At 51.4% G+C, this 20742-nt stretch overlaps 1 protein-coding gene and 1 long non-coding RNA gene across 18 annotated transcripts in view; one reads left to right on the forward strand and one right to left on the reverse strand.

The window, feature by feature from the left end:
• Positions 1 to 20742, reverse strand: part of TACC2 (transforming acidic coiled-coil containing protein 2) — a 213260-nt gene that overhangs the window by 109821 nt on the left and 82697 nt on the right. The window contains exon 1 of one of the 17 annotated variants that reach the window (XM_072805052.1): positions 13506 to 13543. The exons of the other annotated variants lie outside the window; for them this stretch is intronic. The gene's annotated coding sequence lies outside the window, so the exon portion shown is untranslated. Of the gene's footprint in view, positions 1 to 13505; positions 13544 to 20742 lie in introns of those variants that run through there. 17 annotated transcript variants of the gene reach the window in all.
• On the forward strand, positions 7900 to 14971 carry LOC140620763 (uncharacterized). The gene is made up of 3 exons (XR_012020473.1): positions 7900 to 12710; positions 14333 to 14407; positions 14551 to 14971. It is a non-coding gene; the product is annotated as an uncharacterized lncRNA (long non-coding RNA).

The following is a 20742-nucleotide window of genomic DNA, read 5'->3' on the forward strand; positions in this document are numbered from 1 at the left end:
AAAACCTGAGTGGAAAAACATCACCCAGGAGCTTTGGCAACACACACTGAAAGCCATAAAAGACTTTATTTCCTTCAACACAGTCATTGGACTTCCAAGAATTTATTTTAAGGAGATGATTAAGGGTATGAGCAAAGATGCTGATCATAACTGTGACCATAATAGCAAAAAAAAAAAAAAAAAAACAAACCAAAACAAAAAAACTGCAAATAACCAAAATGTCCCACAGCAGGGGACAGCTGATCATATTAAGGTATAGCCGTAGAGCAGACTCATGGGCAGCTGTTTAAAAAAAAATAAGGTAGATCTCCATACACCTAGAGGTAAATGCGTCCATCATGAACTAAAAAGAGATTTTAAAGCTGTCGGTAGCATGACCCACGTTTCATGTGCACATGTCTATATGTACACCTACATATAAACACACGTGCAGGAAGCATGCAGCAGAGTGAACGAGTACCAAGCAATGAGGAGGATGTGTGCCAAGGTGTTAATAGTAATTCTCTTTCAATAGTGAAATTATGGGCGCTTTTTTTTTTAAGATTTTTTATTTTTATTTTTAAGATTTTATATATTCATTCATTCGAGACACAGAGAGAGAGAGGCAGAGACACAGGCAGAGGGAGAAGCAGGCTCCATGCAGGAGCCCGATGTGGGACTCGATCCTGGGACTCCACCCTGGGCCAAAGGCAGGTGCTAAACCGCTGAGCCACCCAGGGATCCCCCTAAGATTTTATTTTTAAGTCATCTCTATATCCATGGTGGGGCTCAAACTCACAAGATCAAGAGTCGTACCCTCCATCGACTGAGCTGGCCAGGTGCCCCAGGAGTGCTTTTTCCTGTTGGATTTATTTCTACTTTCTAAGTTCTAGGCTGACTGTGCACTGTGTTTACAATCAAAATAAATAAGAAAGCACACTTAAGGATAATTTTAAGTGAAGGGAATGCCTTCAGTTTGTATATCACTCAGTGCAAGTTTTAAGAGATGGGACAATCCGAGTAAAGCCCACTTCTGTATTCACATTTTCCACATGAGGACCTGGACTTGTCAGCCTCATCTCAAGGCAGAAGCACAGCCACGCCTCACTCATCAGGCACCCCCAGGAAAACTAAAGATCCCAGGGGAGGATTTGGGGGGTAAGAGATATCTGCCTGCGTATTCTATGGGACGGCATTTCCATTTTAACTCTTTGGGAGGGTTAATGCTTGAAAGCATATTGGACACTTCTCTGAATTTTCTGAACAGAGGATCTTGCACATAATGAAATGCTTTCTCAATGACACACAATCAGCATCCTGAGTGACTATGACATAAGTGAGGAAGTATGCCGCGGTGCTAACAGAACAATTGTACACGAAAAGAGGGCTGGATTCTAGACCAGCCCCACCTTGGGATCTCAGCCAGGTGACTTCTCCATCTGTAAAAGGAAGGCACTGGACTGCACGGTCCCCAAGGACTCTCCCAACACAGTCTTGCCCCTCGCTCGCAGGCTGCCAGCCAGCACCTCTGCTAACTCACCTGACTCCCCTCTACTTTCCTTCCTCAGTTCTCTGCTTCTCGTGCACAAAGACATACGCCGAGGGCGTTAGAACAGTGTGTAGGTCAAGAGTTAATAAGCACTGAAATAGGTTTATAAACCATACAACATAATCATTTTAAAATAAGTATATGCGTATATACACATAAGTTAGCTTGAACTATGTGAAACTTCTAAAAAAAAAATTTTGTGAAATTCACACTGTACCATCAGCTCGAAGGCCTTTTTTGTCTTACTGCCTAGTGACCCAGTTATGTTCCTGATGGCCAAGCTGACTTCTGGGTAGGTGGAGGGATTCTTATAAAGCAGCTCTTCTTGGACCAACTGCAAAAGGCTATAAATGGCTTCTAAATTCTACCAGTGGTGGTGCTCGGACTAGAGTTACTGAAATATTTTTCAGGGGAAAAAAAAAAATCTGTCCAAGATTTTAACTACCAGCTGCTGCCACCAGCTGCTAGAACTAGCCCACTATAAATTTAGTCAGGCCAGCAAAGGGTTGATTTTCCACTGGAATGTCAGGGAGGGGCGCTTGCATCAACAAGTGCTTCTCCAAAGGGCCATGAGTCACCCTCCCTTCAGAGATGGAGGCAGAGAGGATTTGGCTTCAGAAAGGAAGGCAGTCACATTCTGGTCTAAAAAGCACCTCAGCTCCTCACACAGGATCTGCTGCTCCGGGAAGAGCCCCAGGCTGAATCTAATGGGGTTCACTAAACAATAATGATAATTAATACTAATAATGGGAGTGGGAGGAAACTCTGGGAGGGGATGGGCATGTTTATGCCTTGATAGCAATGAGGGTGTCACAGGTATGTACTCAGGTCCAAACTCATCAAGTCCCAGACAGTCAATAGGTAGGGCTTTTTATATGTCGATCATACCTCAATAAAGTGGTTTAAAAAAGAAACAGGATGGCACACTCCAGAGTTGACAGGCTACTCAAGAGCACGGCCAGTTCAAAGTCTAAAGTAAGGAGAATCGTGAAGGGTAGCAATAGAACTGCCCTAGATAAACAGGGTTCCGCAGGCGGGGCGATCTGGAAAGGCTCCCTAAAGGGGTGGGGCACGCAAAGTGCTTCACCGATGAGTGCAAAGAGCTTTCCAGATTTAAAAAAAAAAAAAAAAAAAGCTTCTCCCTTCTCTGTCCCTGACGGTTCAGATGGAAAGTCATCAGACTTCTCTTCCCTTGGACAGAGCAAGGAAGCTCACGGGAGAAGGGGCAGGGGCTGTGTTACCTACAGAGAGAATAACAGAAAAATAACCTTACGGAGGGTAACGGGAGCCAGGTCCCAGGTCCTCACAGTCAGAGGATTTGCATATAGGAAAGGTCTTAGGCTCCAAAGCATGCTCAGAGCTGTGCTGCAATCAGTGGTAAATAAACACAACCAGGTGTAGGGGTGAGTGTGTGCACACATATACCTCTACTTCCCCACTTTCTCTGCTGTGAGAGGTCAATCAAAAGGACATTAAGAATTACCTCAAAGGGGCTGCTGCTGGCCAAACCTGGGACTACTGGGGCATAAAAAAAAATACAGATACTAATGAGTTAAAACCCACTAAAGTAATAATCCACGAGTTCATAAGGATATAAAGACAGACAAAGGCACAAAGGGGGAAGAAGCAAAGGTCCTCCTCCAGTACCAGGCCAACTTGGAAACATAGGAGGAACGATGACAACAAAGTCACTATTCGAGGACCATCAGAGTGGCGGTCAATTCAGGCAGCCACCCAAGGGCATTAAGGCAGGTGGGTGGTTTAAAGACGTAAAGGACGTTGTGTGGTGATCCACCTAACGGTGGAGAAACCAGGTGGGCACCAACATGGCCAGGTGTCGACCAGGACTGCCATCCCTGGCAGTGGGATAGTCATTACACGGTGCTCCGGGACATGACCCACTGGGAAGAGCACAGCACCACTTCCATGGGATGCCTGAGCGGAATGGCCAGCCAGAGTCTGGTCACGAGAAAACTCTGGGTAGACAAAGGTTGAGGGATTTTTTTCCAGAATGAGAGAGCTATACCCTTAAAGGTCATGAAAGACAAGGAGAGACTGAGGAACTCTCCCAGACTGAAGAGTCCACAAGCAAACAGTGGAGTATGACATGTGCTTTTGGACTGGATCCTGGATCGGATGCAAAAGGGGACAAGCTGGTGAGTCTAAACAGGTTCTGAAGACTAGGTGTACAGTGGCATGGCATATCCATGTCCCGAGTGCATGGCTGTATTGGTGTCATGCTGGAGCGTCCTTGCTTGGAGGGAAATGAATGCTGGAGTATTTATTTTGACTTGTACTTTGGAGGGTGGAAGCTTCATGTTTGCCACTGGCTCTCAAACGATCCAGAAAAAGAAAGAGGATAATACAGGGGAACAACCAAGCACATGTGGTGAAGTGTCAACAATTGAGGCATCTGGGCAAAGGGAATATGGGAGTACCCTCCTCTTCTTGTGGCTTTTCTGTAAGTTGGAAATTATTTCAGAAACAACAACTTCCTGGGCGAAGCCATTTGGGCAAACAGCCACACCCCAATGTCCCAGAACTCATTTGACTTCTAGGGGACACAGCAGGGTGTATGATGGGAGCTCCGGGAAGTGGAGCTGCGGACCCACACCTGGGCGGCCGGGGCCCAAGCCAGCTTGGAGAAGGTCTCAAAAGTCAGGCCAAGAAACTACTGTTTGGGTGGCAATGGGGAGCATCTGAGATTTATGAGCAGAGGAATAGCAGAATATTCGGGAGGCAGCCATGTGCCAGAATGAGGAATAACTGGAGGAGAAGAAATGCAAGCCATGCCACAGAGCAGTTCAGGTGCCAGGTAACGCTGGATGGGATCCTGGCACCTGCAGAAGAGCTGGGATCTGCCGTGTGAGAGGCTTCATGATGTCCATCCAACACCAGGTGTTGGGGATGCAGAAGGAGACGGGGAGATAGCAAAGCTGATTTGGGTTTTGAGTAGCTAATTGGAAAGCCATGTGATTAACTGCACGCCTCCCTCGCACATAATACCCTAGACCTCCCGACCAATTATTTACCTAATGCTGGTCTTTCACTGAAGTCAGTTCAATTTGAATATTCATCATCCTAAGTAATAACATCTGTGAGGTTGTGGTTGCGATGTGCTACTTTTCCTTTTTTTTCTATTACAGAGTGAATAATATCTGGGGTCTTGAAATCACCAGGGAGCCCCTAAGCTCAGGGCAAGGCCCTTGGGAGCTCTGCACCACACTCTGGAAAACACTGGGGCAGCTCTCAGCAACACAGCTCAGACAGAGCCCCGTGCTGCTCACATCTGCTTGCTCCAGGCTCAAGAAGAGAAGCAAAGTCTGTCATAAATCAGCAAAATGGAATCTTCTGAAATCTCACATCTTTATGAACTGTTAGACCCTTCCGAGCTGAGCATGACCCAGCTGGCAAAGGTTAGGAGCCATAGCAAAGGCACATGACGTATGGAACACATATGTGCATCCTTTTCGGATCTCCCCCTTGGCTTCTGGAGGGAAAAGCTTCGTCCTCTGGCATGAGGAGCAGATACACGTGAGCTCTGCTTTTGCTGCTTCTCAAGAAGCTGTGCTCACCGGGCATCTGGCTCCACGGCCCTGGCACCTGCTCAGGACAAGCGATGCTTTGCTTTTTAAGTCAGCTTGTTCCTTTCCTGATCCTGCCAACGATGAAGTAGGACGGGCATGACCTGGCAATCCCGAGGGCCACCCGGTAAAAGAGTTGTAAAACCAGTTCCTAAAACCAGAAAGTTCCACCCTTCCTGGGGCAGCAGAGGAGGAACGTGAGACCCTGACAGATGAGGGCCTGACCAAGGTCTCAGGCACGCTGTTTTTTTGCCGTTGATGATAATATTTTAGCATGTCCCAAATGTGGTAACAAATATAAACAAGTATAGTAAAAGGATAATAATAATAAACAATTATAAGAGCAGTTAACATTGTTAAGTGCTTAGCATGAGGTGAAGAGCTGTGCACATCCTTGCTCATCCAGCCCTCCAAAGGGGTGAAAAGTAGTCAGAATTTGAACCCAGGTCCCAAAGCACAGGATCCAGGCAACACCACAGCACGGAGGTGGCGAAGCGGGATGGGGTGCGCCTGGCTCAAGTTAAGGAAAGATCTCCCACACAACTCCGAGAAAAGCGATCTAAGAGATCCTAGAGACCATGCCAGGGAGAACAGAGATTTTTCTGCTCCCATATAAGAAAGTCCAGCAATTTAAAGATTTGCCTTCAGTTTTAAAAAAATAAATAAAAATAAACTAAAAAATTTTTTAAATAACTTAAAAAATACTTATATTTATTTGTATAGTATATTAAAATCTTCACCAAATGGTGTGTTTTATGAATCTCCATCACCCCTATGTAGTTGGCAGGCAACTTATTTTCTAGAATAGGAGACTGAGGCTCACGGAATTAAGTCACTTGGCAAAGAAACACAGGCCTTCTGCCACTGAGCCTGTCCTCATGATAGGAACCCACCCTTTGTCCCGGGCCCTTCCTCCAGTGGGCACACTACAGTTCATCTGCATTCAGCTGCACACCCAGGCGGTAGAGACCCTGGAGGGTGCTGGGGTGGCAGGACCAGGGCGGCAGGAGAGGAGCACTGTGAGGCAGGAAGAAGGGACAGGTCAGCAGGGGGATCATGGCTCCAGCAAAGGGAAAGGAGCCTCCACCTTGTTCCCTGCCATCCTCCCAGCCCAGAGTCAACAAGGAGAATGTTTAAGGGGATGAATGGACCATAAGAGACAGAGCCACAGGGAGACCAGCCAGTGGCATCGAAGAGGTAAGAGAATCCTAACAATGAGGGTGATACTAGGTGACATTTTGTAGATGCTTAAAACTGAACATCTGTCCATTTCAGCTACAAGCTGTGCTTTTCTTATTTTGGGGCCAAATGTTTAAGGTGTCAAACATTTTTTGCACACTCCTGGTAAGCCCTGGGCCTCAGTACAGGCCCTTTGCTGATGAAGAAATAGCCTTCACCCCTTGATTCCCAGAGAGGCAGGATGGGGCAGGGGGCAGGAGGCTGGGCCCCACTCCAGCAATAAAGAGCTGTGTGACCTTGTGTTAAGGCTCCTGCGAGTCTCAGGTTCCCCATCTGTCAAAGAAGACAGTGGTAGCCCCTGCCTGGACAGGGAGTGGCGGGGGTTGAGGCCAGTCCCATGACTTTCCTCCAGCAAAGGACCGGGCACATGGGAAGCGCTCCGCAAAGGATGGCATCATTAATACAAACACAACCGGGTGTGCTGTTCCCACAGAACACCCTGGACGGGCTTCTTCACAGCCCACATGCCCTGCCCGCCCTGCCCAGGTGCATGTCCCCAGGTGGGCATCCCGCTCCTTCAGCCCCCACCTCCATCCCCGCACCCCCACCCCTGGGCTCTGTGTGAACATCAGCACAAACCGTGGGATGGCAATGAATACAGAAACAAAGGGAACAGAGCACCGACTGCGTGCCAGGCACTGTGCAGGCCCTCTGTCACTTTGAGCCACACGACAGCCCATTGCACGAAGAGCAAATGGAGCCTCTGGAGCAGGGAAGTCTGAAGCCATGGGAAGCCGAGGGGCAGAGGAAGAGAAGATGCTCCTGACACAGGAGCTGAGCTGAGCACTGAGCTGAGCACCGTCCTGGCTGCTCCGACTCCAGACCTCAGTCTCCCTCAAGAATGTGGAACGAATAGTGACAGCCTGTGGCGTCTGCCTTCCTCAGGAAAAGCAGGTGAACAGCCAGCACACAGGGGTTGGGCGACACCTCTCCCTCCCCAGGCTGCAGGCACCACCTCCATAAAAGAAGGTTTAGACCCTTGGTCCTCCATGCTCCCTTCCAGCCCAGTGATGCAAACCACGAGGCTCCAGAGGTGCAGCCCCTGGCCTGGCTGGAAGGGGATGGTTGGAGGAAGCCCTGGGGAGTGCCGCTTGGCCAGGGGCCAGGTTCAGGCTTAGGATCTAAGGATGGGAGGTGCAGGGGGTGACCTGCTGACCCAGGGCTCCAGCTGGAGCTCCCAGGAGACCCGGTGGTGGAGGGGCGGTGCAGAGGGAGAGCCGTTTCCTCATAGACAACTTATTCATGCCTTAAAAGTGCCTATCACTTCCACACCCCTTGGGGTTAGTGAGCCCCAGCATTGGGGTTGATGACAAGCTCAAAGGAGGGGAAGTCATTCCAAGAGGGAAGAGCCAGGCAGGCAGCACCCACTGTTCTTTTCAAAAGATTAAATTGGGCAGCCCGGGTGGCTCGGTGGTTCAGCCCAGGGCGTGATCCTGGAGACCCGGGATCGAGTCCCACGTCGGGCTCCCTGCATGGGGCCTGCTTCTCCCTCTGCCTGTGTCTCTGCCTCTCTCTCTCTCTCTCTCTCTCTCTGTGTGTGTGTGTCTCTCAGGAATAAATAAAAATCTTTAAAAATTTTTAAAAATTTAAAAAAAGATTAAGAAATTACCACCCGCCGCCCCCCGTGCTGGGAAAAGCCACACAGTGGGGCAAGTGATGACGCAGTGGTCCCCTGATCAAAGGGACAAAGCCAAGAGAAGACACCTGCCGCATGGACCAGCCCTTCTGGGGTCAAAATCACAGCCAAGGGTACCTACTTCTCCCGAAAGGCAGCGCAGGAAACCCAGGGGGCCTCGACTGCACCAGAGCACTGGCACGGAAATCAAACTGCGTCATCTACGGGGCGGGGGGCAGCAAGCGGGGCGCCCACAGCAGGGGCTCCGGAGAGGGCAGGTCGGAGCCCGAATCCAGCTCTGCCGCTCACTAGCCCGTTAGGCGCAGCCTGGGCGAGTTCGTGAACCCCGCTGAGCCTGTCTCTGAGCCTGTGAGGATCGTTAGGAAGAGCGCGGAGCCTAGGTAAGGACGGTGCCCGACTCGTACTAGGTCCTCGTCAGACGGCCTGGCTGCATGGACGCGGGCACGGAGCAAGGACACAAAGACGGCAGCAGCTGCTGCCACCCGAGCTGCCACCGAATTCAGGCCAGAGACCGCATCGTCTCTAACATTTCCAAGCCGAGAAAAGGTACAATCTCAGCTCGCAGACAAACCAGAGGCTGAACAAATGCCTCGAGCGTTTTTGCACAGACGAGGCGAAAGTCTAGCTGTTGGTTTTTTTAAAACTTTGCTGAGTCCTTGGTTTCCTACAGATCGGCCCCGACTCCAGAACCACACAAGTCGCACGATCGCCCCGACAGCTCTCGCCACCCACAGGATGCAACGAAGTCTAGACCCTGTACGGGGAGCGGAGGCGGCGCCCCACAGCGCCCGAGGGGGGCCGATGCAGGCAGTCAGGGACCCCAGAAGCCAGGAGGTGGGCTCTGCCGAGCACGGGCACGGTCCTGGGCCACCGGAGGGCAGGAGAGAGGACGCGGGGTCGTGTCGCCCTGGAGCAGAGACCCCGGCAGGTGGCTGACCGCCAGACCGGCTGGGCGCTCGATGCAGGGAGCCGTCAAATGCAGGCTCCAGGGCCAGTACCGCCCAGGTGAGGGAGCTTCGGTGAAGGCATGCAAGGTGACATCGGGTGGTCCTGTTTACTGGGAAGGAGGCAGGTGGAGGGCGGGCAGCCATGGGAAGCCGAGGGGCAGAGGAAGAGAAGATGCTCCTGACACAGGCTCAAGCCAACCTCTTACCGCCTCTTCTCAGTTTGGAATGGGTCCCGTTGGGAGAAGTGGCACGATGTGAACTAAACCTGTGCCCTCAGGCGTGAACCAGCCCCTACCCTCCCGGGAGGGTAAAGCTGAGGCCTCCAGCCAGACAGCAGGTACTCTAAAGGGCCCATAGATAGCAGGGGGGCTCCCAGGCCTCCAGGCCCCACGTGGACACACGCACACAAGGGAGGAGCAGGACCAGACACCTGCCCGCGAGGCCAAACCTGCCCATGAGCCAGTGAAGCAACTGCTTTTTCTTTCCAGTTTTCCCCCAGATTTGCTCTCTGTGAGCAGAATGGAAGTGAGTTTCCTATTCTTCTGTTTTCACTTGTTTTCTGGGGAAAACACAAATGACCAGTTAATCAAGGAGAATGGACAAAACAGGGGGCTAGAGAGCCAGCTTCCGAATAAAAGAGAACCTCGTCCACTAGCACACCTCCTCATTCCCACTTAAAAATAGTAACAATAGAGGGATCCCCGGGTGGCTCAGCAGTTTGGCCCAGGGTGCAATCCTGGAGTCCTGGGATCGAGTCCCGCATCGGGCTCCCTGCATGGAGCCTGCTTCTCCCTCTGCCCCTCTCTCTCTCTCTCTCTCTCTGTGTCTATCATAAATAAATTAAATAAATAAATATTTAATAAAAAAATAAAAATAGTAACAATAAAAATAAGCTCTCTGAGGCCTTTGGAAATCCACGTGCCCTAACCAAATCCCTTTCATCATAACCAGGTGAAACACAGAACCAGGACTTTCCATGTGCACAGCACTTCACAGTTTGCCAGGTATTTGCAGGCACATGTTGGCACTTGCTCCACAGTTCTGTGAGCCAGGCGGCAAGGATATGTGTCCCCACCATTAGGAGATGGAAGTCGGGGGTGCCTGGGTGGCTGTCAGTTAAGTGTCTGCCTCCGGCTCAGGTCATGATTTCAAGGTCCTGGGATCCACCCCGGCATCAGGATCCCTGCTTGGAGGAGAACTTGCTTCTCCCTCTCCCTCTGCTGCTCCCCCTGCTTGTGCTCTCTCTCTCTTTCGGTCAAGTAAATAAATAAAATCTTTTAAAAAAAAAAAAAAGGGGGAGATGGAAGTTGGGACTCAGAGATGGTTAGTGACCTGCCAGAGGGCACACAGCTGGTAAGGGTGAGGCAGGGCCTAAAATACAGGCGCTCAGTCCCTAAACTGGGAGCTGTCTCTGTAGTGCCTCTCCCATCCAGGGAAAATCCATCTTGGGAACTTTGCTTTCTCTGAATCGGCAGCACTGAAAATCCTTGCCAAGTGCCAGACTGAAAGCCTAGCCCAGAGGGGACCAGAGAGGAAAGGAAGGGGGGCAGAGCTGATACCCAACATATTTGTGATGAAACTAGCACTACAGATCATGGCTCTAGAGGCCCTGGCAAATCTCATTTACTCTATTTTTAGAGCCACCTCCCTACAAACTTTTGTTTTGCCAGGCCTTCTTCATGCTTTTCCTTTCTCCTGAATGGTTCTGTAATCCTTGGGCTGTCTTGGCATCCCATAGCCCCTGAGGTTATAAACAAGGGGCTATGACCTTGGTGGGGGAGAGAAAGACAAAAGCCAGCCACCAAGCCACATGCCACACACCTTGGTCACAGGTCACAGCAGGGGAGACCAGGGCACCCAGCTCTGTGGCCTTCTTAGACGTGCTCCTCTGGCCAGTAGGGGCAGAGACTATTACTGGCCTCCTGGACCTTCTCCTCATTGTGCAAAAGGTACCAGGGCCTGTAAACCCAAACCTCAGTTAATCTAAGAACCACTTGCTTTTGGCTGTGAAAACACACACACACACACACACACACACACTCACGTGCTCTGGGTCTCTCCCAGCCTCATCCACACCTGCAGCCTGAGGCCTAGCAAGCCCACAGACCCCTCATTGCTCCTCTTCCTGGTAGAACTGGTCTCTCTCAATTCCCCAAACCCTTGCAGGGTCCTCTCCAGGGGGCATTTCCTCTCCAGGGGGCATTTCTGGGTGAGGCAGTTCTTGGTTGTACGGGAATGTCACCCGCATAGCCTCCCAGACCCTCACCAGGGAGCTATCAGTGGTGGCCTCTGAAGTCAGGGTGACAACCAAAGCACTCTTGTACATTTTCAGACATCCCCTACTGGGTGCCAGCCTCATCATAAAGCCTGCCCAGCGTGTGTATGCTCAGGTGTAGCTCTCTCTCTTTCTCTCTCTCTCACACACGTAACACTCCTTGAAAGCAGAGACGGCGTCTTACTCACTTCCACCACTGACCACCCCCAGGCCCATGTCACTCTTGTGGAGTGTACTGCAAAGTAGGCAGATCCTCCCTCAAGCAGTGTCTGTCTCCATAGAAATGACAAACATAAATAACCACAATACAAATCAGGATAAGACCACAGAGGCCTCGGGACTTTGCTGAGAGAATGCGGCGCCGGGTGTCTGGGGTCCTGGGTTTGAGTCCCATCCTCACATGTGACTCCCGACTTCTCCGAGTCTCCCTTTGGGCATCTGTAAAATGCAACTTTGATCTTCACATTTCCTTCCAGCTAAAATATGTTAAGTGCTCAAACTTTGAGACAGAAAGGATGAAGAGGTGACCAGAGGCACCAAACGCCAGTTCTTTGCAGGTTTTCCGAGGGAGAACACTGTACCCCGTAATGCCTGGCCTACCTGAGGCCGGGCAAGTGACTTTTTGATAAGGGACCAGCGACAGTGTGGGAACTGAAGAAGATGCTCCCCGGAGCTGAGAGTCTGCTGTGGCATCTGCAACAAGGAGGGCAGTTCCTGACCTATTTCCTGCTCTGGCTCTCCTCTGATGAGAATGCCTGAGCCCAGGGCAGCGCCTGTGAGAAGGAGCCCCGTGGGACTCACCTGCCCAGCACAACCGGCCCTTTTCTCTCCAAGAGCCCGAGGCCTGAGCTCGGGAGGAGAAACGCCCTGGCTGGTGGCTGGCTGCTGGACCGCGACCACTCCCCAAGCCGCAGCAAACCCGGCAAACCCTTCCTCCAATTCCATCGACTCCCAAACAGGCCCCCGAAAACAATAGCGAAGACTCCACTTTGCGACACGTTAAGTGGTTCAGAGTGGATGAAGCCACAGCTGAAACCAGCCTCGGGACATGGCCCCAGACGTTTCCAAAGTCACTTCCAAATACTACAATGAAAACAGCTTTTGAAATGTGGCTTCACAGCGAATCCCAGAGAAATAAGAACAGAGAGTTCTCGCTGCCTTCTAACAACGCCCCGCCCTCTCCTGGCATAAAACAGACAGAAACCAGCACCAGGCCCTCGGGGGCGGCACATGCACCCCTGCGCACGCTGCGCACTGGCCAGGCCCGGGCCGCCCTTCCGCAAGCAGCTTCCGTTCCCACCTGCGCAGCCCACCCACACCTGGAGACACAGCTCGCGGCTCTCTCGGTTGTATTTAAGCGCCCCCCCCCCCCAACACACACCCGCCACAAGGTCCTGTCCCTGTTTGCGCCAGAGCCAGAGACGACAACTAGGATAACATGATGATGATGATGATGATGATGATGATGACGACGACGATGATGATGCCCTTTTAAGAAAAGGCAAGTCCTGAGGCGGGCAAGTCGGCGCCCTCCGCCTGCGCAGGCCGGCAGGGCTGTTGGAGCCACTTTTCCAGGCCGTGCAGAGGTCCGGGGGCCGAGGCAGAGTCACGCCGCGGCCAGGAGTCGGGGACGCCCAGGGCAAGCTCGCGGGTCACGTGCTCCCCGGAGCCCTCAAGTGCGCTCGGCCCCGGTGACGTAACTATTGGAGAATTTAAAAGTCCCCAACTCGGAGGAAATGCAGAGCGGTTTATGGCTCCTCCGCGCGCCGCCGTGGCCCGCCGGGGTGACCTCCGCGCAGCCGGGTGGCGCCCCTCGAGCTCGGGGGGAGCCCCCGCGGGGTGGTTCGGGGTCGGGCCGTGGGCGGCGGAGGGGGCGGGGGTGCCCGGACCCCGGGGCCCGCACCCCAGCTGCAGGCGCGGACTCCAGCTGTGGGCGGGGACCGCGGGCCCCGGCAGCGACCCCAAGGGCGGGGGGGCGGACCCGGCCCCGCCGGACACCTCGACCCGACCCGACCCGGCCGCCCCGCGGACGCGCACCCCGAGCGGTCCCGCCGACGGACGAGCCCCGGGGCGCCCCGCGCACACGCTCCTCCGCCAGCAGGGACCCAACCGCCCTTCGCCCCCCCCCCCCCCCCCCCCCCCCGCCCTGAGCCGGTGCCTCTCGGGGAACGACCGAGCGAGCCGCGGCTCCCGCGTCCAGCGCGCCTTTGTCTGGCGGCCGAGGTCGGGGCGCCGTCTGCTCCGTGACCCCGCGCCCTCCGCCGCCCCCCGCGCCCGCCGCCCGCCGCGCACTTACCGGCCCGGGGATCGCGAAGCCGCCTTCCTCCGGGGCCGCGGCCGGCCCGGCCCCCGCCCCCGCCCCCGCGCCCGCCCCCGCGCCCGCCCCCAGCGGCGGCGCGCACAGTCCCCACGGCGCGGCCGGCGACGAGGACTCTCCCGGGGCAGCGGCGCGGCCCCCCGAGGCTCGGGCAAAGTTGCAGCACAAAAGGCCAATGACTGGGAGCGCGGCGGCGGCCGGGCCAGGCTCCTCCCCCCGCCCCGCGCCCCGCGCTCCGCGGCCCGCGCCCCAGCTGCTCGCCCCGGGCGCCCGCCGCGCTCCCCGCTCCCCGCTCCCCGCTCCCCCCCGGGCGGGGCACGCGCGGGGCCCCGCGGCCGCACAGCGCGCGGAGCCGGGGCCGGAGCCGGGGCCGGAGCCGGGGCGACCCCGGGGCGCGCGCAGGCTGCCCCCGAGGCCCTGGGTCGCGACCACTTGTTGCGGCCCCCGCGGAGCACGCGCCCTGCCAAACGCCTGAGGCCGAGTGCGGGCCGCGCGTCCCGGCTGGGCGGTGCACACACGCCTGGCGCCTGGCGGCGGGCTGCAGGCCCCGGGAGGAAGGTGGGGACCAAACGGAGCCTCCCCGGGTCCTGGAGCCACGCGCTGGCTCTCCTGTCCCGCTCTGCGTGGACCTGACGCCGCCGCTTGACCGCAGGTCCTTCGAGTGCACTGTGCCCTACAGTTTGCAAAACTTGATGTGCCTTCTCCGGGGCTGTTAACACCTTCTGAGATAGACTCTAAACCCAAACCGGTTCCCGCTGCCAGATTTCCAGGGAGCGCGTGTGTTTCTTTTTTCTTTCCCCTTCTAGGGTCCCACATCAACTCCTCTGCAAACATCGACCTCAGACCCAGAAGCGGCGCTTACCTGTGGGCCCCACTGCAAGGTATCACCTTTCCTCTGGCTATGCCTGCAGCTAGGCAGAAAGGAGAAGGAAAAGAACTAGAAAGAGCCTGTGGCTATATGTGGATGCCGGGCTTCCTATTTTAAGTTTGGTTTCAAGAAAGCTTTGCTATATTTCATATGCAGGGACCAAAGGGCAAGAGACTCACAAATGACTCAACGCTTCCTTTCTTCCTCTTAAAGAAACAGATGCCCAAGGCTGGATGGCCCTAAGTGAGGATTCCGTGTAAAGAAATGGACTTTTATTGCCTTCCACTAAAAAAAAAAAACAAAAAAACAAAAACTGTATATATTTTTAAAACGCCATGCCACATTTCTAATAGAAATGTCAATGGAGTCCTTGTTCACAATGGGTATTAATGTTCCCGTTTCACAAATGTGGTAACTGAGACCAAAACAGCCTAATTTGTTTAAATGTATACCATCCACTATTGGTAAAGTAAGAAGTGGAATGCCGGGGGTTTCTTTTTCCTGTGTCCTTGTACCCTAATTCTAGGTCACATCCATTTATGATTAAAAACAAAGCAAAACAAACAAACCAAAAAAACCCACTCTCTACCTTATTAAACTCAAGCACTCTGATCAGGCCAAGAACAAAGATGCCTTTGAGGTGCCATCCCTTTCCTATGAAACATCCCCTCCCCACTTGCTGGATGCATATCTTTCATGACCAACTGATGGTTACCACTATGCTCTGAAACTCACTGGTGTGGTTAGCTGAATGATGTCCCCTACCGAGGATGTCCACATCTTAATCCCCAAGGTCTATGAATATGTTAATTTACAAGGCAAATGGGAATTAAGATTGTAGATGGAATTAAGGTTGCTAATCATCTGACCTTAAAATAGGGAGATTATCCTAGATTATCCAGGTGGACCCCATGTAATTACAAGGGCCCTTGGGAGTGAAAGAGGGAGGAAGGGGAGAGAGGGGACAACAGAAGCAGAGAGAGACATGAAGATGCTGTGCTGGCTTTGAAGGTTGGAGGAAGGGCATGATGAACCAACAAATGTGGCAGCCGGAAAAGCAAGGATATGGATTTTTCCGTCAGGCTTCCAGAAAGGAACACACCTCTACTGACACTTTGATTTTAGTCCAGCAAGACCCTTGTCAGATGTTTTACCTGCAGAACTGTGAAAAACTAATGTTGTATTGTCTTAAGCCACTAATTTTGTGGTAATTTATTACAACAATAAGAAACTGATACAGTAGACATCTGGTTATTACTATGATTTACTCTGATGGATTCTATGAAAGTATCTTGGATTCTAGGAATGTTTCTAGAGTCTAAGATCACTCATTGCAGGAGAACACTCTGGCCGAACAAGGCTTGTCCCCGGCCCTTCTCCAAGGCATCTCCACACTCAAACGATGCAGTGGTGTTGGGCAGCCGGCAGTCAGACAGAGCCATGGTCCAGTGTAGGACCTACTCATTAGAAGATGAAGCCAAGAACTCCCAACATCATAGAGCGTTGAGATCCAAATCCCGCCACCTGACAGAGATACATCCCCACAGGAAACTCTCAGCCAACCCACACAGCTCTGATCCCAACCACAGCCATAGTACACATGCATCGCTTGTCTCTTCCTGCTCCAGGTCTCGGTAACATCACACTGCTAGTACAGAGGAGGAAGGATATAGGTTTTGTGCCCTCTGGCTTGGGATTCCCTGGAATCTATAGAAAGAGACTAAATCACAGGCAGGAAGCATGTGCCTTAGTAGTTGCATGCATCCATGACTGAATCTTTACGCCATAAGGATTTCTTGGGTCTGAGTACAAGGCCAAGGCCTCTGCAGAAATGTAGGCTGTGGGCAGCCTCGGTGGCACAGCGGTTTAGCGCCGCCTGCAGCCCAGGGTATGATCCTGGAGGCCCTGGATCGAGTCCCACATCAGGCTCTCTGTATGATGCCTGCTTCTCCCTCTGCCTGTGTCTCTGCCTCTGTCTCTATGAATAAATAAAATTTAAAAAAAAGAAATGTAGGTTGTATGAATGTTTTCAGCAGTGTTATAGTGCAGTCACTATTAAACTATCTTCTGGAGCCCTGGGGTTTCTGGAGTTACCATAAAGGCTACCCAAGAGGCACCCATAGCACCTATAACAAGAACTGTTCCACTTCTATGGGTCCCGTGTTTGGACTCCACATAACATTTTGTTTAGAGAAAAGATTCATTTGGAGAGAAGGGGTGGGGGTGGGGAATGAAAATGTGCAAACACTGCTTTCTAGGAAAGAATCTATGCTGTTGGACTCCTAGAATCCAACCTGAATCTCAAGGGGAGTGACGCACCCAGTGTCAAAGGCTGTGTAGTGACAGCACAGGTGTCTGAAAGGAGGTCTTTGTTGTTTTGTTTTTGAAGTAGAGAGAACAGTATAATGAACCCTATGTGTATTACCCAGTTTCAATATTATCAAATCACAGCCAATTCTGTTTTATTCACATTGCTCACTTCCCCACCGCTACCCAGATTATTTTGAAACAAATCCTAGATATCATCATAGGTACTTTGATGTTAGCTAGTACTTTTGTTTGAATCTCCAAAAGCAAGGACTGGACAGAGAATTTTGGAAGGCTAGTGCTTTATTTATTTATTATTCTCTCAGCCTCCCTGAAAAAGGATCAATCTGTAAATATTAATGGGACAGCCTCAAACACCAGACCTATGGTCTGAAACTCAGCATGCATAAGACTCACTAGGTTATTGTGGAGATGCTCCCAGAGATTCTGGTTCAGGAAAGGGGGTCAGGAAAGGGGGGCTCAAGAATGTACATTTTAGCAAGCAGATTCTAGATGGAGATGCATTCCAAACCACACTTGGAGAAACTCTGGAACTAAAGTTTTGTGGCAGGAGTCGTTGGTTGTTTCCTTTTTTTTTTTTAAGATTTTATTTATTTATTCATGAGAGACATACAGAGAGAGAGGCAGAGGGAGAAGTAGGCTCCATGCAGGGAAGCCAATGTGGGACTCGATCCCAGGTCTCCAGGATTATGCCCTGAGCTGAAGGCGGGGCTAAACTGCTGAGCCACCCTGGCTGCTCTCATTAGTTGTTTCCAAAACAGTTGTTCCCTCTCCTTGGTTACTTATTGGCTTATATTCAAATAATTAATATAGGTGTGGTCATGTGACTCACCCTCGGCCAGGGAAACAGAAAGGGAAGTCAGCTTATGGTGACATTTCCCTCATTCTTTAGAGAAGACACAGGTGGCATATCTCCTGTCCAGGCATCCTCCTGCCTCTTGGCATTGTCTTGAGGGCACAATGCCTGGGGTTGCTGCAGCCAGCTTGAAACAATGAACGGGACATCAGTCAACATACTACAGGTGGGCAGAAGGGAAGATGAAATGTGCTAATGAATCACTCCACCTTAAAAGTGCCCTGTCTCTGGGCTCCCTGCCAGGTGACACGATGGACCTATCATCATTAGGGTTTTCTGGCATTGGGCTGTTACTTGCAGCCAAGAGCATCCTGAAGGAATGTCAACTGCGATGTTGAGAAGACCTAAAAGCTTCAGAAAGGGATCCAAAACCACAGAGCAAATGAAAGACCATTTGCCAAGAGAGTGTCCTGGAATACAAAAGGCAAATTGGGGGACGCGCAGGTGGTTCAGTGGTTGAGCGTCTGCTTTCGGTTCAGGTCGAGATCCCAGCGTCCTGGGATTGAGTCCTGCATCGGGCTCCCTGCAGGGAGCCTGCTTCCTTCCCCCTCTGCCTATGTCTCTGCCTCTATCTTGTCTCTTATGAATAAATAAATAAAATCTTAAAAATAAAAAAAAGGCAAATTGGTGCCTAGGAAATGCCTCCAGCCCTGCCCACTAAAGAAGGCTTTGCTATGTGTTTGCAGTTTCCTTTAAAACCCTGTTGTGGCTACAATATTTTGCTTTGGCCAAGAAGTGACGAGCCACATGAAAACAGGAAGCCAGGCTGGAAACCTGTGCCCAAATTTGCCTGATGCCTACACACCTGAAACTAATAAAATATTCATGAGCCTCTGCAGTCACTATTCCCCAGAAAAAAACCTGGGAAACAAAGCCAGAGACTAGAAAATATTGCAGGGCTGACTGGTTAGCTGGTGAGGAATATGTGATGCCCCCTCCCCCCCCCCGGACAAGGAACACACCAGCTCTTTGCTGGGGGTGTGAGTCTAAATAGAAGTTCATATATCTGACTTGTTGACGGCCCCCCGAGTAGAAGCTCAGGAGCACCGGGCCCCTGAATTATACCATGATGTCCTCACAGAACACCAGGGCCCCTGATCAGAGCACCCACATGTAGCCAGGTGGTATAAATTTTTATAGACTTAAGGAGTTTCATTCAGTTGATCAAAATCACTTATTGAGCACCTGCTATGTGGGCTCCCTGTACATTCAGATGCCTCATGGTCCCTGTGCCCACTCCTATAGTCAGATAAGGGAATGGCTACTACAGGACAGAGGCAGAAAGAAAATATTGAGTAAGCCCCGCAAGAGGTATGGGGAGATTTTCCAGAAGACGGAATACTTGAGCAGAGTTTTAGAGGCCAAGGGAGTGTTACCATCTTAAGATTTCTCATAAGGATATTTTAATAGATATGCATTTAAAACATATTAGGAAAGAAACATAATTAGCACATCAGGCCCATAACTTCACAGACAGGTTACCTAGGACCAAACAAAGCAATACATTGAAATACAGACGAAGCAGAAGGAAAAACAGTAAGTAATGCTACAAGTGGTACACAGAGAAGGTGAAAGTCTTCAAGGCAGTTCACACCTAAAGGACATGGTGAAACATGGAGCTAAGAAAAGAAGGGAAATGGACAGAAGAGAAACAGAACATTCTAGGGAGTGAGAATTAAATCTGTTCTTGAATATACTTAGGAACATTTTGTGATGACAAAGTCTATGATGAACTCTTTCAACAAATATTTCCTGAGCACCTGCAGTGTGTTAGGTCCTCCTAGGTGCTGGGAGACAGACACAAGCGACAAAGTCCCTGCCTCCTAGACAATACCTTCCAGATAAGTGCTGGTGGCCACCTACAGCCATTACCCAATGAAAGGCAAAGACAATTAGGGCCCTAAGCTGTTCTGATATTTTAATGCCTATGTGCTCTGTCTTGAACCAGAGTGTGGTCTGCTTGAGGACAGAAAAACCTCATCTCCCCCATCCCCTGCCTGGCCATGGCTTTGCCCCCACTGTGCTCTCAGCCCAGAGATCAATGCTGCCACTTTCCACTGTCCTGGCAGGAGAGTCTTCTCCTCCAGGACCAGCCTTCCTCAATCCATCCACCCAGGACCTCACTGCATTTTAAGGTCTTCTTTCTGCAAAAAGGCAGACCTCAGGGCTTCACCTCAGAAACCCAAACCCCCAGAGCATGCTCACCAGGAGGATCATCCCATCATCTGCCAGCTTAGAAGGGTAGCGACGTACCATCCATACGACGGCTTGCTCTCTGCCTTCCCCACTTAACAATCAGATAAAGGAAACCAAAGAGGTGATTGAGAAACTTGTTAAAATGACTACTATAGGAGAACCTGGGTGGCTCAGGGGTTGAGTGTCTGCCTTTGGCTCAGGTCCTGATCCCGGGATCGAGTCCTGCATCAGGCTCCCTGTGGGGAGCCTGCTTCTCCTTCTGCCTATGTCTCTGCCTCTCTCTCTCTCTCATGAATAAATAAAATCTTTTAAAAAAAAATGACTACTATAATATTAGCCAACATTTGTGAACATTTGCCACCCAGCTGACACTCTAAGTGGCTTTCATCTCTTCTCTCACTTAATCCTCGGATGGGTCTTCATGGCTATTGTCTTCAGCTGACAAAAGAGGAAACAGCTTGGAGGTCTCTCACCCCAGCTCGCACTCAGAAGAACCATGTTCACACACAGGCTGTGCGTCCACGAACCCCAACTCCTAACCAGCCCGTGGTGACAAGGAGCTAAGCTTCAAGTTATTTTTATATACTCTGAACCAATTGGCAGGAAGTATGCCATGAGGAACCCAGGACCAGTGCCTGGCTCTATCATGGGAGCCCAGCCCTCATACTAATTAAATAAGATCTATTTCACTAGTGAATTCTGAGAAAGTTTTTTTGTTATTCTTGTTCGTTTTTTCTAGAAGGGGAATCACTACTCTGGGCTTCTCAGATAAGTCCTCACATTCCACAAAGGACTGTCCAAGCAGCGAGGTACATTCCTGAGCTGCAACCCATCAAAACTGAGTTGTATGGGCGGAGAGAAATATTTGGAGGCGGGATTCAGGCCTTCGAAACATTTGGCCATTATGTCCACCCATGCTAAGATGAAATGTCAGCCTGAACCCAAAATACATGCAGGAAATGTATGGG

Source organism: Canis lupus, chromosome 29 (genome assembly GCF_048164855.1).
Source record: "Canis lupus baileyi chromosome 29, mCanLup2.hap1, whole genome shotgun sequence".
Taxonomy (NCBI): domain Eukaryota; kingdom Metazoa; phylum Chordata; class Mammalia; order Carnivora; family Canidae; genus Canis; species Canis lupus.